Genomic DNA, 13,836 nt, shown 5'->3' with positions numbered 1-13,836 from the left:
AAGTTAGTGGCGTCACATCCGGCCCCTGGGGCTTCCCTGGGTTGACAGCAGGGGCAGAGTGGATTCTACCGGAGTTGAGGTGGGAGTGGGGGTGGGAGTCCGGGTGGGGTGGGGAGGGGGTGATAATGGGGTTGGGGCAGGGTTGGTGGTGAAGATGAGTGTGGGGAGGGGCGTGGAGGTGAGGACTGGGATGGGGATAGTGGGACTGTGGGTCGTGGTGGGGGTGTGGATGGGGTTTTTCAGTCTCGACTTTGGTGCCTGGAAAAGCCTGGACCCCTGTTTTGTGCTGAGGATATCTGACCCCCTTACACCATGTCTCTCGACTCAGAGTCTTCCTAGGTGACAGTGAGGGGAGGGTTGTGTTCGGGGTGACAATATTGCCAGGGTCTTCCAGGGCTGACAGGAGAGGCTTGCTGGATTCTGTGGCCCCTTTGTGTGGGGTAGGTGGACCCTCGGTCCTCACTCAGGAGGGTCTTCCTCCTGGCTCTTGTCTCTTTGATGAAGTGATGGGTGGGAGAGGCTCTGTTTCTGTCACCTCTGATGATTTGCCCAGCTGCACCCCTTGCAAAGCATGGGTGGGGGTCCCAGGCCAGATGGTCACTGGGGAGCTGCAACACCCGTGATTGTAATGACCTCTGGGAGGAGACACACACCTTCCTAAGGGGGCTCTTCCCAAGCCAGAAGTAGACTTGGCAAACTTTTTGTCCTAAAGGGTATATTTTCTACAAGAAAAAGGCTGAGCATGGGGGTGTGGGGAGGTCCTGCTGTTTTGAGTTTAGCTGACATTTTATAGTCCAATGCAGTGATGTCTGGCTTTTTAACCCTCATTCCTAGTAAAAATATATATTTTAAATATCTGCCAAGTGTATTTATATATATATATGAAATGTATATATACACATATATATAAATTTACATATATATATAAAACGTTTCATGAAAGAATACCTACCTTATTCTATGTGGTTCACTGTTTATTCTATTTCTAGTCCATTCTTTATATTCCAATAATTTCTCAAAAAGACCAGTCGTCACTAAGGTGGCTTCAGGTGGTTAGCAGAACAGACTCCAGAGTCATATTCCCTCAATCAACCCCATCTTTCCTGCTGTCCTGATATCACTCCAGAGCTACGGCATCGTGGTGTGAAGTGCTGCCTCAGATTGTGCAATAAAGCAGGGCCAGAAGTTAAAATATTTCCTCCTATTCATCCTCTTATTTGCCGTCTATGCAGGCTACAGACCTCCTCAAATGCACTGTTGTCCTCCCCTCCCCCTACTCCAAACACAAGGTCCAGTTCAACATTCTGCAGTCTCCTTAGGATTCTATCATGTTTTGCTGTGTAGAATTTGTTGAGTGTTGATAATGGTTTTTCCCTTCTCCCCTCCAGGATTGATTCTGGAGTGTAAGTCAGCAATATGAACTTGATGCTCATTTTGGACTAAAGGTAAGGCACTAATTCTGTAAATAATTTAAGGAAAATTCACACCTTTAAAATATTCTGTTCTCCATTAATAGATATGGTATAATGCTTTATTTATTTGGGACTTCTTCCACCTGAATCTATCAGCAAACTTTTACAGTTGCCTCCATTAAGATCCTGCTCATTTTTGTTAGGATTATTTTTAAGGTAATTTTAGGAGTTTTTGCTGTTTTTAATGGGATATTTTCTACTGTATGTTCTATTTATTTACTATTTTTGTATGACCAGTGTCTTGATTTTGCTATAATGAGCTTCCATAAAACATTTTTCTTCTGAAGCCTTTTATTCATTTAAATATTTCACATGCCTATTCCTTTGAATATTCTTAAAAGATAACATTGCCTCCAAATATCTCTTTTCAAAATTCATGTATCTTATTTATTTTGATACCCATAGCTCTGGCTATGTGTTTCAGTGCAGTTTTGAACAATAGAGAAGATAGCGTACATTTTTGTGTTGTTCCTGGCTTTCATGGAAATTTTTGTAACATTTCGCATTTAAGTGTGTTTGCTATAGATTTTAAATAACGCAAGTTCTATTCTAGTGTTAGTTTACTTTTTTCTTTACTTTTTTTTTTTTAACCATTATCTTGTGTTAAACTTCTTTGAAATGCTTTTTATGTAGCCATTGACATAATCAAGTGTTTTTTCTCCTCTAATTTGTTTACGGGGAATTACCATTAAAAGCATTTTCTAATGTTAAATCATAATTTTTATTCCTTGGACAGAGCTTGTTTGTTCAGTTAATATACTGCTATGTTGAATATGCTATTAAATTATTTAGAATATTTGCTGCTATGTGAGAGAGCTTGGCTCAAGCATTCTTTTCACTGGTTGTTCTCATCTGGTATTTGAATCAAAGAGTGCTGGCCTGGCAAAACGATTTGAATAATTACCTATCTTTTTGTATGCTTTGGAAGAGTTTACATAAGATGGTAATTTGTTTCTCCATGATCATTTGGTATAACTGGCCTCCCAAACTGCCTTATTCTGGAACATTTGGCAGTGGCTTGAGTTTTGAATACTGTACAGTTTCAGTTTGTATTGTTTGATTAAACCTGTAAGTGATCAATTTCACTTAGGATTTCAAATTTAATGGCATGATATTTACAATAAAAAGCTTTTACTATAGATATTCTCAACATACACAACATTAAAGAGAATAATATAATGAACCAATGTACCAGACTCTTAGCATCAACAATTTTCAGTCATTGTCCAATCTGGTTCTAATTTTACTCTTACCTACTTCCATCTCTTGCTACTGTAATGATTTGAGGCATATCCCAGACGTTGTGTCATTTTGTTTCTAATTATTTCATATGCTTTTATAAAAGATAAGAACTCTTTTGTGAAACATGAATCCAGTGTAAATGTATTTCCTAACAATTTAAATGAGTAATCATCAAATGCCCAGATAATGTCCATATTTACCTAGCAGACACATACTTTAAAAATTAGTTTCTTTGAATCAGTGTTCAAATATGATCTAATCATTGTAATTGTTGAATATGTCGCTTAGTGCTTTTTAATCTATAATTTCTCCAACTATTAATCTTTTTTCCTTGCATCTTAAAACAAGACAAAACAAAAAAAACAAAAGAAATAAACAGGTCTTGTGTTTTGTCTAGTTTCCCGTAGTATGGATTTTGCTGAATGCAGCACTTGTGATGTCCCTTAAGAAGTTTTTCAGACCTTACTTTCTGACACTACGAAATGCTCCAGGCTCATTTTATATACAGTTTTCCCTCAGTATCCCTGGGGGATTGGTTTCAGGAACTTCCATAGTATCAGAACATCTCATGTACCCCATAAAAATATACACTTACTTTGTACTCAAAAAACTTTTTTTAAAAGGACCTCCCATGAACACCAAAATTTGTAGATGCTTAATCTCTTATACAAAATGGTATAATATTTGCATATAACCTGTGCACATCCTTTAATATACTTTAAATTATCTCTAGATTACTTATAATACCTAATATGATGTAAATGCAATGTAAAATAGTTGTTACTCTATTGTTTAGGGCATAAGGACAAGAAAATAAAAGTCTGTACATGTTATGAACAGATCCAGTTTTTTGGCATATTTTTGATCTTCGGATTTTTAAATCCATGGATGTGGAATCCACAGAGCAACTGTATTTCATGCCCCAGTCTCAGAATCAGTCATTTCTCCAAGGAGCCCTAATTATTTTTACTAGTTGATGGTTTTAGAAACTCACATCTTAGTGCTAGGTGTGCTTGCTGCTACTGGGGAAGTTGTTACTTATAGGCTTTCTCAGTTCACAGAGCAATGAAATATATATGTATATCTACACACACCTATAAATATTTGCATATGTAACCATCTGTGACTATATTAAACTGAACATGACTTTATGCTGATGTCTCCAACTCTAATCCATTACAACAAAGATTATTCTAACCTCCTCCCCTTGCTTACCTGTAACTTCCCATTCCAACAATGAGAAACTCATCTCCTGTCATCTGTCAGTTCATTCAGTTAATTGTTCAATTCCAATATACATGTATACTGTTTTCAGAATTATTAATCTGGACTCCCGTGGGAAACAACTTTCCTAACTATAGTACAGCACTTACATACAGTTCCTTTTGATCTTAGCTTTACAAGATTCATTTCCAAGTTACTTAAGGCAGCAAATTCCTGTCATGCCCTTCAGTGAGATTGTTTCATACATTTTTTTCATGTTTCAGACATTTTTAATACAGTTAGAATGCTTTGCTGTATTCTACATTTCATCTTGGAATTTTTTGATCTCTTAAATTATTTCCTTAATTTTCATACATCAAGATTCACTCTTTGTGCTATAAAGTTTTGTGATTTTTGACACATACTATCATGTATGAACTATTGCAGTATCATAAAAATAATTTCACTGCCCTAATGAATCTCCCGTGCTTAACCTTTTTAGACTTTTCTACACACGTTTATTGTTTCTATAATTTTTTCCCTTTCCAAAATGTCATGTAAATAGAGTCATACGCTCTGTAGCCTCTTCCAACTGGCTACTTTCATGTAGCAATATGCACTTAATATTTTCTGATGTCTTTGCATGTCTTATAGGTCATTCTTTTTATTTATGAATAACATGTCATTGTAAGGCTGTGTCACAGTGTGTTTATCTATTCATCCATTAAAAGACATATCCCAGTTTGGGGTGATTACCAAATAAGCATCTATAAACATTTATGTATGGGGATTTGAGTGAACATATGTTCTCAAATCAGTTAGGAAAATACCCAGGAGCGTGCTTGCTGAATCTAAGGTGAGACTATGTTCAGTGTTTTTAAGAAGGTGACAAGCTATCTTCAAAAGGAAATCTTCTATTTCCTGAGTCCCTATATCCTTGAGAAGGCTTTTACTATGCCCTAATACTTGATTGATACTTTTTCTGATTAGGCAACTCTAGTTTAAAAATCTTTTTCCTTCAGCAGTTTATAGATGTCACTCCACTGTTTCTAACAACTTGCGTTGTGCCTGAGAAGTCTGATAACACTGAGATTCATATTTTTAATGGTAATCTCTTCTTTCTTTGTAGAAAACTGTAGTATTTTACCTTTATCCATGAAGTTTGAAAACTGATCTAAAATATGTCCAGGTTTATCCTGGTGGATCATTATTGCTGTTGTCCAAATGTTTTTTGTTTTCCTTCTGGGCACATGGTAGACTGTATTCCCATCCCAGTGACTGATTCGATTCCCATTCTTCTCTCTAGAGGAGATTGTTTATTGTGATTATCCTTTTCCCTATTTCACCACTGAATGTTGCATATGAGGGGGCAAACAACTTTGTGTTTAGTTAGTAACTCTCGACAAAGAGGGGCCATCTCCAGAAAAGATAAAGAAATTTTCAAACATGACTCAGAGATTCTAGGTTTTGAGAGGGAAAGGGTGATGGAATGGGACTTTTTGATTACTCTCATGGGAGTGGGGGTATAAATGTGTTCTTCATGATGAAAGGAGAACAAATAAAATATTCAATGACAAGAGAGGAAGACCAGGGTAGCAATCAGTGCTATCTACCAAATATTCCAGTTATCTTAACAAGTACATGGTATATTGCTCTTCCCCACCTCTTGAAGTTAGATGTGGCCATGTGACTTTTGCCAAAGAAATGTGAGCCAACGTTATATATTTCACCCAAAGATGAAAGTTTTAAAAGCCAATGTACAATTTCCTACATTCTTTTACCCTGCTATGTGATCATGGAAGCTAGTGTTGTGATGAGTTTTCTCCTTAGAATTACCTTGGGAGCTTTTACAAATCCTGATGTGGAGACCATACCAGAGAACAATTAAGTGAGAATATCTGCAGGTGTTACCCAAACACTTGAATTTCTTTCTGTTTATTTACATTTTTTGGTAGGGTAAAATTTACACACAAAACAGCATACAAATTTTAAGTGTACAGTTCAATCGATCTTTGCATATATACATATGCATACATACACAATGCACCATGACTAAGATAAAGATATAGATCAAGGGTCGGAAAACTTTTTCTGAAAAGAAGCAAATACTTTCGGTTTTGTGGTCCAGCCAGTCTCTGTTGAAACTACTCAACTCTATTGTAGTGCAAAAGCAGCCATGGGAAATGTGTAAACGAGTAAGGATGTCCGTATTCCAATAGAACTTTACAAAAACAGGTGGTGTGTCCTGTTTGGCCAGTGAGCTGTAGTTTGCTGATCCCTGATATAGACCATTTCTAGCACCCAAGAAAACTCCCTCTTGCTCTTTCCCAGTTAATACCATTCCAAAGGTAACAACTACTTAATGTCAGTATTTTAAAGCTATCTGAGTGATTACATGCGTAGACAAAAAGTGCAGAATCACTGGTCTAGACTGATCAATATTAATAGCTGTATGTATTACCTCAGCATAAGTAAAATTCCCTGTATCCTACATTGACTCAAGATTCTGAGTACAAAATGTTGGTTATGTTCCGGTTGGGAGCGAGCATGCTTTGTACTCCTCGAGGCAGTTTGTCCTCGAGGCAGTTTGAAGATACTTGCAGCACTGTCTCACTTTCCCCACTCCAGTCCTAATATCCCTTCTTGTAGTCTCCCACAGCAGATGCACAGCTTTAACTGAAAAAAAAGTGACATATTCAGCTGCCTTGAGAGCAAACTATCACAAAAAAGCTGCTCCTGAACACTTTACTCTGATGACTCTATGGCATTTTTCCACTCTCAGATATAACTGCTTCTAATCTTTAGGTTTTCCTATGTTCAGAAGTCTTTTTGTCACCTATATGGAGCTTTAGTTTATTCAGTTCTGTTAAGATCCACCATTAATTTTATCACATATAAACTTACTTTCCAAAATTTGCTCCATGTTGTAGACATTTATGGCACACTTTAAACTTTTCCAATGCTGCTATGAGATTATTCATACTTTTATGATCCTTTCACAATACTTCAGTGGGTTTATGGGAAGGAAGAGAGGTAAACATGAGTTATTAGACATCTTGAAAGTGAAGTCCCCTAAGACAGTAGTTGGTGGACGTGTAAAGTGGGAGAGATTTTGACCATTCTTTATCCTATTTAGATCCACTTTCGATGACTGTAGGGTTCTTCAAGAAGTTTAAGGGGGATAGTTTTGTCATACGGTTTAAGTCTAGAGGATGGAAACGCAGTTAGGGGAGCCAAGTTGAAGGGTCAGGAATGAGTCAGAGTCTGATGGATGGTATTTCACATTCTGTCTCCCCGTCACCCTCTTCCTTTAGGAAGGAGTAGAGATAAGGTTGTTATATATCGTTTGCTACGTATTTGTCTTCAAATAAAATGAGAAACCAACTTAAGCTAGCTCAAACAGTAAGGAAACATTGAATCACATAACACATAGTCCTGAGATAGGGTGGGCTTTAGGCTGGCTGATCCAGTGGTTTACTGATGTCATCAGGATCTCAAGTTTTTTCCATTTTCATACTATGGCTGGTTTCTCTTGGGTTATAAGACAGTTTACACTACTGAATGGAGTTACTGGTTTTCTCATTTGTGTTCTGGAGAAGAGGATCACTGTTGGAAATTTTGTCAAAAGAATGAGTGAGAACTCTCCAAGAATCCCTTAGCCAGATTTTCATTTCTATTTCTGAACTAAATATGGGACAAAGGGGGATGGCTTACCTCAGATTAATCAAGTCTGTCCAAGGTGCGAAACGGATTAATTTTGCCCAACATATATATAATTGATGTGGAAGGAGTGGGATTATAAACAAAACTTAGGGTTCTGTTAGAAAGGAGGAAGGGAGAAATGGATGCTGGGCATTATCAGTTGAGCAGAAATCTCCAGGAGGTGGCAGTTGGAAAGCTATTTTAAAAAAAAAGGGCAATGTGGTTGAGCAGTGAAGAGCCTGGAAGAAGGGCAGGTGCACTTGTGCATATTGCTTCAACTCCTTGTGTCTTTGTTTCCTCATGTGAATAATGGAGATAAAATAATACCTACCTGACAGAGTTGTGTGAGGGTTTGCTCATTCACAAATATTTCTGAGAGTTTACTATGTGTTGGGCACTCTTCTAACAGGAACTGCTATGGTGAAAATGAAGAGGAAGCTTGCTTTTTAGTATGTGTATGGGTGTGGGAGTGTATGTAGTAGAAGAGGAAGAAAATTAAATAAAAAACAGTCATAAAAGTATAATTTCAGACAATGCTAAGTGCCATCAACAAATGAGAGTTGGAATCAAGGGGGTGAAGGAAAGGGTATTTTTAAGACTGTGCACTTGGCAGTGTGAGGGGGTGACATGTGAGAAGAGACCTGAGGTGAGCTGAGCAGGCCGCGTAGCTGGGGTGCAGTGAGCAGGGGCCAGACTATGCCAGGCTTTAGAGGCCTCAGTGAGGGATGAAGACTTCATTGTACCTGTGTCTGGAAGCCCCTGGAAGGTCTTGAGCAGAGGCAATGACATAATCTGATTTGATTGACAGGCCACTCTGGCCACTGTGAGGTGATTACACTGCAGCGGGAGAAGGGGAGACCCAGGGAGGGGGACAGCAGCAAGAAGGCTGAGACCTCCCAGGTCCGCCACAAGCCACATGGCTTTCATACCTCCCAAACCCACCACAAGGCACGTGGCTCACATTGCACATTCAAACTAGGTTGGGGCAAGTGGGTCCCCCCAAGTCCTAAGCTTCATGGTAACATGTCCAGGGACTTCAGAGGTGATTCTCATGGCCACTTTCCTCCTCTTTTCCATCTGTGCTCCCCAAGGTTAGACAGCTTAACAGGAGGCGCTGAGCAGATCTTTCCCCCTGGTGCAACCCCCTCCTTTACGTCTGTTCTGAGGCCTACTCACTTACTTGTATGATCCACTGTCCTCCGAGGGAAAGGGGTCTTGCCCTCAGGAGAAAGCCAAAAGCCCCTGGGCATTGACCAGCTACACTCACTCTGAGTGGGCTCATTTGCTGAATTTGGGGGAGAAGGACCCACCCACTGGCAGGCCTACTGTGGCTGCCTGACTAAACCAAGGCCTCCCATTGAGATTTGAAAAAAAATTTTAATAGCGTTTGGGGTTACAAGTGGTTTTTTTATTACATGGATGAGATTTTATCAGTAATGGAACTGTTACTTTGATCTCCATCTGCCTGACTTAGGCCTCTGGGATTCAGAACTCTGTAAGGGAAGAGAGAGGCTATAGATCTGGCCTTGGGGATCCCAACTCTGAGCTAGTGCTGTGATCTTTATTGTGACCATTATGTACCAGTGTCCCAGGGATGGGGCGCTGACTGGACATTTCTCCTCAGGCACACGGACCAGTGCCAGTAACACCACCTGGGAGCTTGTGGAAATGCAATGTCTCTGGCTGGACCCAGACCCTCTGAGTTAGAATCTGTATTTTAACAAGATCCCACAGGGGATTCACAGGGACTTCACAATGAGAGATGGGCTGACTTATGACATTTGCTTTCAGTCTATGTGGAGGCAATGACAGTTTGAGTGGGAAGTGAGGTTTTCACAGTGATGACTCAGTTTTGGTTCTGCCCAATCCGCATGCCCACCTGTAATGGTGTAGTTATTATCTTTGCATTCTACAATTACCAAAGCATCTGGCCTAATATTATCATTTCTACCCACTAATGCAATTATTTGTTTCGTGTTTTTAATCCATAGCAATAATATTTACTATCAACAATTCTGTTGCAATCATTTATGTTTATAATCCTTACCAAAAGTTACATTGGAATAATAAGAAGTCAGTGAAAGGAAGGCTGTTCTTCTGTGAAATACTGTCTTTATGCCTCAGATTTGGAGTGCTCAGAGCCTCTGCAGCAAAGATTTGGCATGTGTCCTAGGCCTGCTCAGAACAGCAAACCCCACCCTCTTGGAGAATGAGACTTATAGAGGGACAGCGCCCTCCTCAGAGACTTCTCTAATGGGACTCCAAAGAGCAAACACTCTTAGCCCCATGAGGACTGGCCAGGCCAAGTAGTGTGTGGGCACAGGGAGCAGGGGTTTCCAAGAGGATGCAGTAGGTGTCTCTATCTCTTCCTATAGTGCAGGCTCCAAAGCTTATCAATGCTCCATGGCCTGTATTGAGCAAGGTCCTGAAATAGGGTTCAGGTCAGTGATAAATTCCAATGCTAATGTGGGATGAACCCCTGGGGGCTTCACCTCCTTCTTTTAGGATGCATGTAGAAATTGTGAAAGACCCTCTCTCCATGGTATTGAGCCTACACATGGTTCTGAAACAAGAATTGCTTTGACTGGGTCTCCCTTTTTTCTAGGTGGACTCACAGATTCCCTCACATTCATTATTAGCTCATTCGTTCATTCATTCATTGTCTTACTCTGTATCAGTCCCAAGGCTGAGAACTCATTTTCCCCATTGTCTTCATTTATCTAACAAGCCATTCTCCTACTGACCTCATTTTCTTAGTCTGATGAACACTGGCTGCTAGAGAAAATCTTACCAATAAGCAGATTGACTTCAATGAATACTCATAGTCTCCAGGTTCAACTGGTTGTTTGAATACCTGGCCTCTACTTTGACTATCTTAAACCTTCTCTACTCTCTTCAAACCACTTCTCTTTCACTCTCAGCATATACTTTCACTCCCATATTTCCAAATAAAATAGAATTCATCAGAGTTTCCCCTGTATTTCCCTCCAGCCCATCTAAAATTTACCTGCAACTTGAAAGTGATCTCTCTGGTATTACTACAGAATTCTTTGTTGCTAAGTTTAATTATAATTGTTCTACTGATTACTTCTAAATACTTATCTCTGGTTCAGATTTTTCTCCTAGCCTCGGATCCATTATATCCAACTTCCTCCTGAACATCTCTAATTGGATGTCCCCAAACTAAACTCAAGAGATCCTGAACTCTCAACACCAAACCATAATTAACAAATAACACAGCCATCCACTTAGATATCCAAGCTAGAAACCTGATTATCAAGCTATATTCTTTCATCTTCTATGTTCCCATATTTAGTTACCGAATTTTGTACATTGTATTTTTTGTACCTTGTATTTTTTTAAGTGTTCTTTAAAAAGAGTGTTAGAAAGTCTGGACTTTGCATTTTCACCTGTCCGGAACACTAACTACTGCCTGAACACCTTTCCTAGCCTCCTACATGGCCTCCCTGCAACCAGTCTTACTCCTTGTCATTCTGTTCTACCAGCAGCAAAGAGATCATTTTAAATCTCATCTGGCCATAACATTCTCCTACATAATGTTTCTCAGTGGGTCCTCATTGATCTTCAGATTAAGTTCAAACCCCTGACCCTGGCCTACACAGCTCTGCATGACTGCCTTGTACTTATCTCTGCACCTACATCTCTATACCCATATCTCTATCATGTGCTTCTGCACTATGTTCTCTGCCCTCTCCCAGTACTATCCTTTTGAGCTACACTTGATTCCTAGCAGTTCCTCAACAGCTACTTGCACTTTGAGCCTCTGAACCATTGCAAATGTTGTTTTCTATACATGAAATACTATTTCCCTCTGTTAATCTTGAAGAGTTGGGGCAAAGGGGCACAAAGGGCAAAGAACCACAGTTTGAGAACTTCAGCTCAAGTTTTATCTTGAGCTTCTAGCTTTTCAAATAGAAGAAAAAGGATATATTTAGATAATTTTGAAAGGAGAGAGAGAAGAAAGGTCATCCTCCTTGATCTTTCTTTTCACTGGTTCCAATATCCCAAGCCTCCTTTTCCACTTTCATTTCTCCCACCCCCTCAGATGATTGACAGCTAAATGAATTCCACTTGAAAGATAGCTTCAGTGGGCAGCCTGGGAAGAAGCACCAAACTCCTGACATACCAGTGACTGGGGCATCACTATAAGATGAAGGTGTTTTCACACAGCTCCTGGACAAGGTTGCACCACTCTTTTCTTGGTTTCAAATTACATCCTTTGTCCCTTGTTCTGAGTACACTTTTGCTAGATTGAACCCCCAGGATAAAAGTGAAACTTCTGCTAGCCATGAAGCATTAGATCCACAGAGGCAAGGGACAGGGAAATCACAGTGAGTGGATGGGGGCATTGAATGCCTTTTTTCTTGCTGTCTTTATTCTCTGCTTGATGACAAAGAATCATTAATGCAATAGCTTTGGTCTGATTTATTGATTTATACACCATATAAAAGACAATTTAAAAATTCATTCTGTTCAAAAACTGTGTTTATGTGTTTACATCAGAGGAAAGTTGATACAAAAATGTTCATATGTGAATAACTATAGTAAATGGAGTGAATGTCATAAAATGAAGCAGTCACTGGCTTCAGTTTAAAGTTTTCCTGGGAACCAAGGCAAGTAATGTACCAGTTCTGTCTTCCCTAGGAATCTCTTTCTCTGATGTGGAAATATGTGTTTTACTTTCCCAATTGATAGAATGTGACTGTTGTCAAACTCAGGGTCCTTCATGTACCAAAATTTCACAGAGGCTTTGCTGAGACACTACTCTGCAGGTCTATGTCTTCTTGGTCCCCGGGTCTGCTATAAGTGGGAGTCTTAGGCTGTAAGTGATTCCATAAGAAGTGGGCATCCTGCCCAGAATCCAGAGCTCAGGGGCTGTCCCCCAAACCCACTGACACGACCTTAAATGCAGCTGCCCCTGCTCTTACAACACCATAGCTGCTGGGATTTCCCTCCCTGACTGCTCACTGAAGACATCTTTCAAGTGAGTTTTATTTAGTTGTCAATCCTTCAAGGAGGTGGGTGGGAGAATGAAAAGGTCAATAATGAAGAGGCTTGGAAGTCTGGCAGTAACAGAGAAAGAGGTCAAAAAGGATGATCCTTTCATCACTCCCTCCCTTCCCTACTCTCAGGTTCATCTGTAACTTACACTGTGGCTTAGAGTCTCTGTGAATCTCTTCCCCTCTCCTTCCAGAGTCAAAAAGACATTGAAAATTCTGTGCCTGGAACTTGCAATAACCTGCTATGTACAGAAATCAGTAGTTGCCCCCTCCCCCCACCCAGAAGGAGCTCATGGTCCTGTGGCAGATAGCTAGCTAACACATTGTTATCAGCACTGTGACAGTCATAGCATCATGGGCCCGGGAGCAAGGACAGGGACAGAGCACACTCAGGAATTGACCAGAGCCTCAGCTATTTAGACCCTCAATCTCTTGACTTTCTCCTAGTGAGGCATTGCGTGTTAGGCATCATTGTTCTGCAGTCCAGAGCTGCTTCTGTGGCTTTGACTAATATTCTAAATGCTCTGGCCCTTGTCCTTTTGCCCTGACACTTATCAAGCTCTCAACTTGTGTGGCTTCTCTCTGTCCACACGTGGTCTTCCCAGGCAATTCAGTCCTTCCCGGTTCTGTCTATAGGGTGCTCTTAGTTCACTCATGAGGACAACAACATTGCTGGCAAAAATCACTAAAAATCACTGAGCTAGAACAAGGTTTTTCTAAAGATACAAATCTAAGGATTGGACACCTGTGGTTCAGGTACCCCGTTTTTGTTGCATGTTATTGAAAACTGCCCTCTGTGCCAGTGCTGGTCTGTTTTGTTCTCTATTATGTTCCTAGAACCTTGCATAGGGCTCTATGAGCAGTAGACATTTGTAGGATGAACATTCTGACACTCCAAGCCAGTTTCAAAGAGAATTTGAAGAGAAACCTTGTATTATAGGACTTTTAAATGTTTACCCAAATTAATAAACCAACACTGAAACTTACATTTCATTCGTGAGCCTTAGTTATTTTCCAATGGTTAAAATCTTGGAAAGGAATAAAGGTGAGGGGAAGTGTATTGGTTTGCTATGAATACTATAACAAATTACTACAAATGTAGTTACTTTAAAAAAAAAACACAAATTTATTATCTTACAGTTCTGGAGGTCAGAAGTCCAAAATGAGTATCACTGGTCTGTGATCCTGCAGACCCT

This window comes from Macaca nemestrina, chromosome X, assembly GCF_043159975.1.
Source record: "Macaca nemestrina isolate mMacNem1 chromosome X, mMacNem.hap1, whole genome shotgun sequence".
Classification (NCBI taxonomy): Eukaryota; Metazoa; Chordata; class Mammalia; order Primates; family Cercopithecidae; genus Macaca; species Macaca nemestrina.
Note: the sequence above shows the minus strand (reverse complement) of the source record.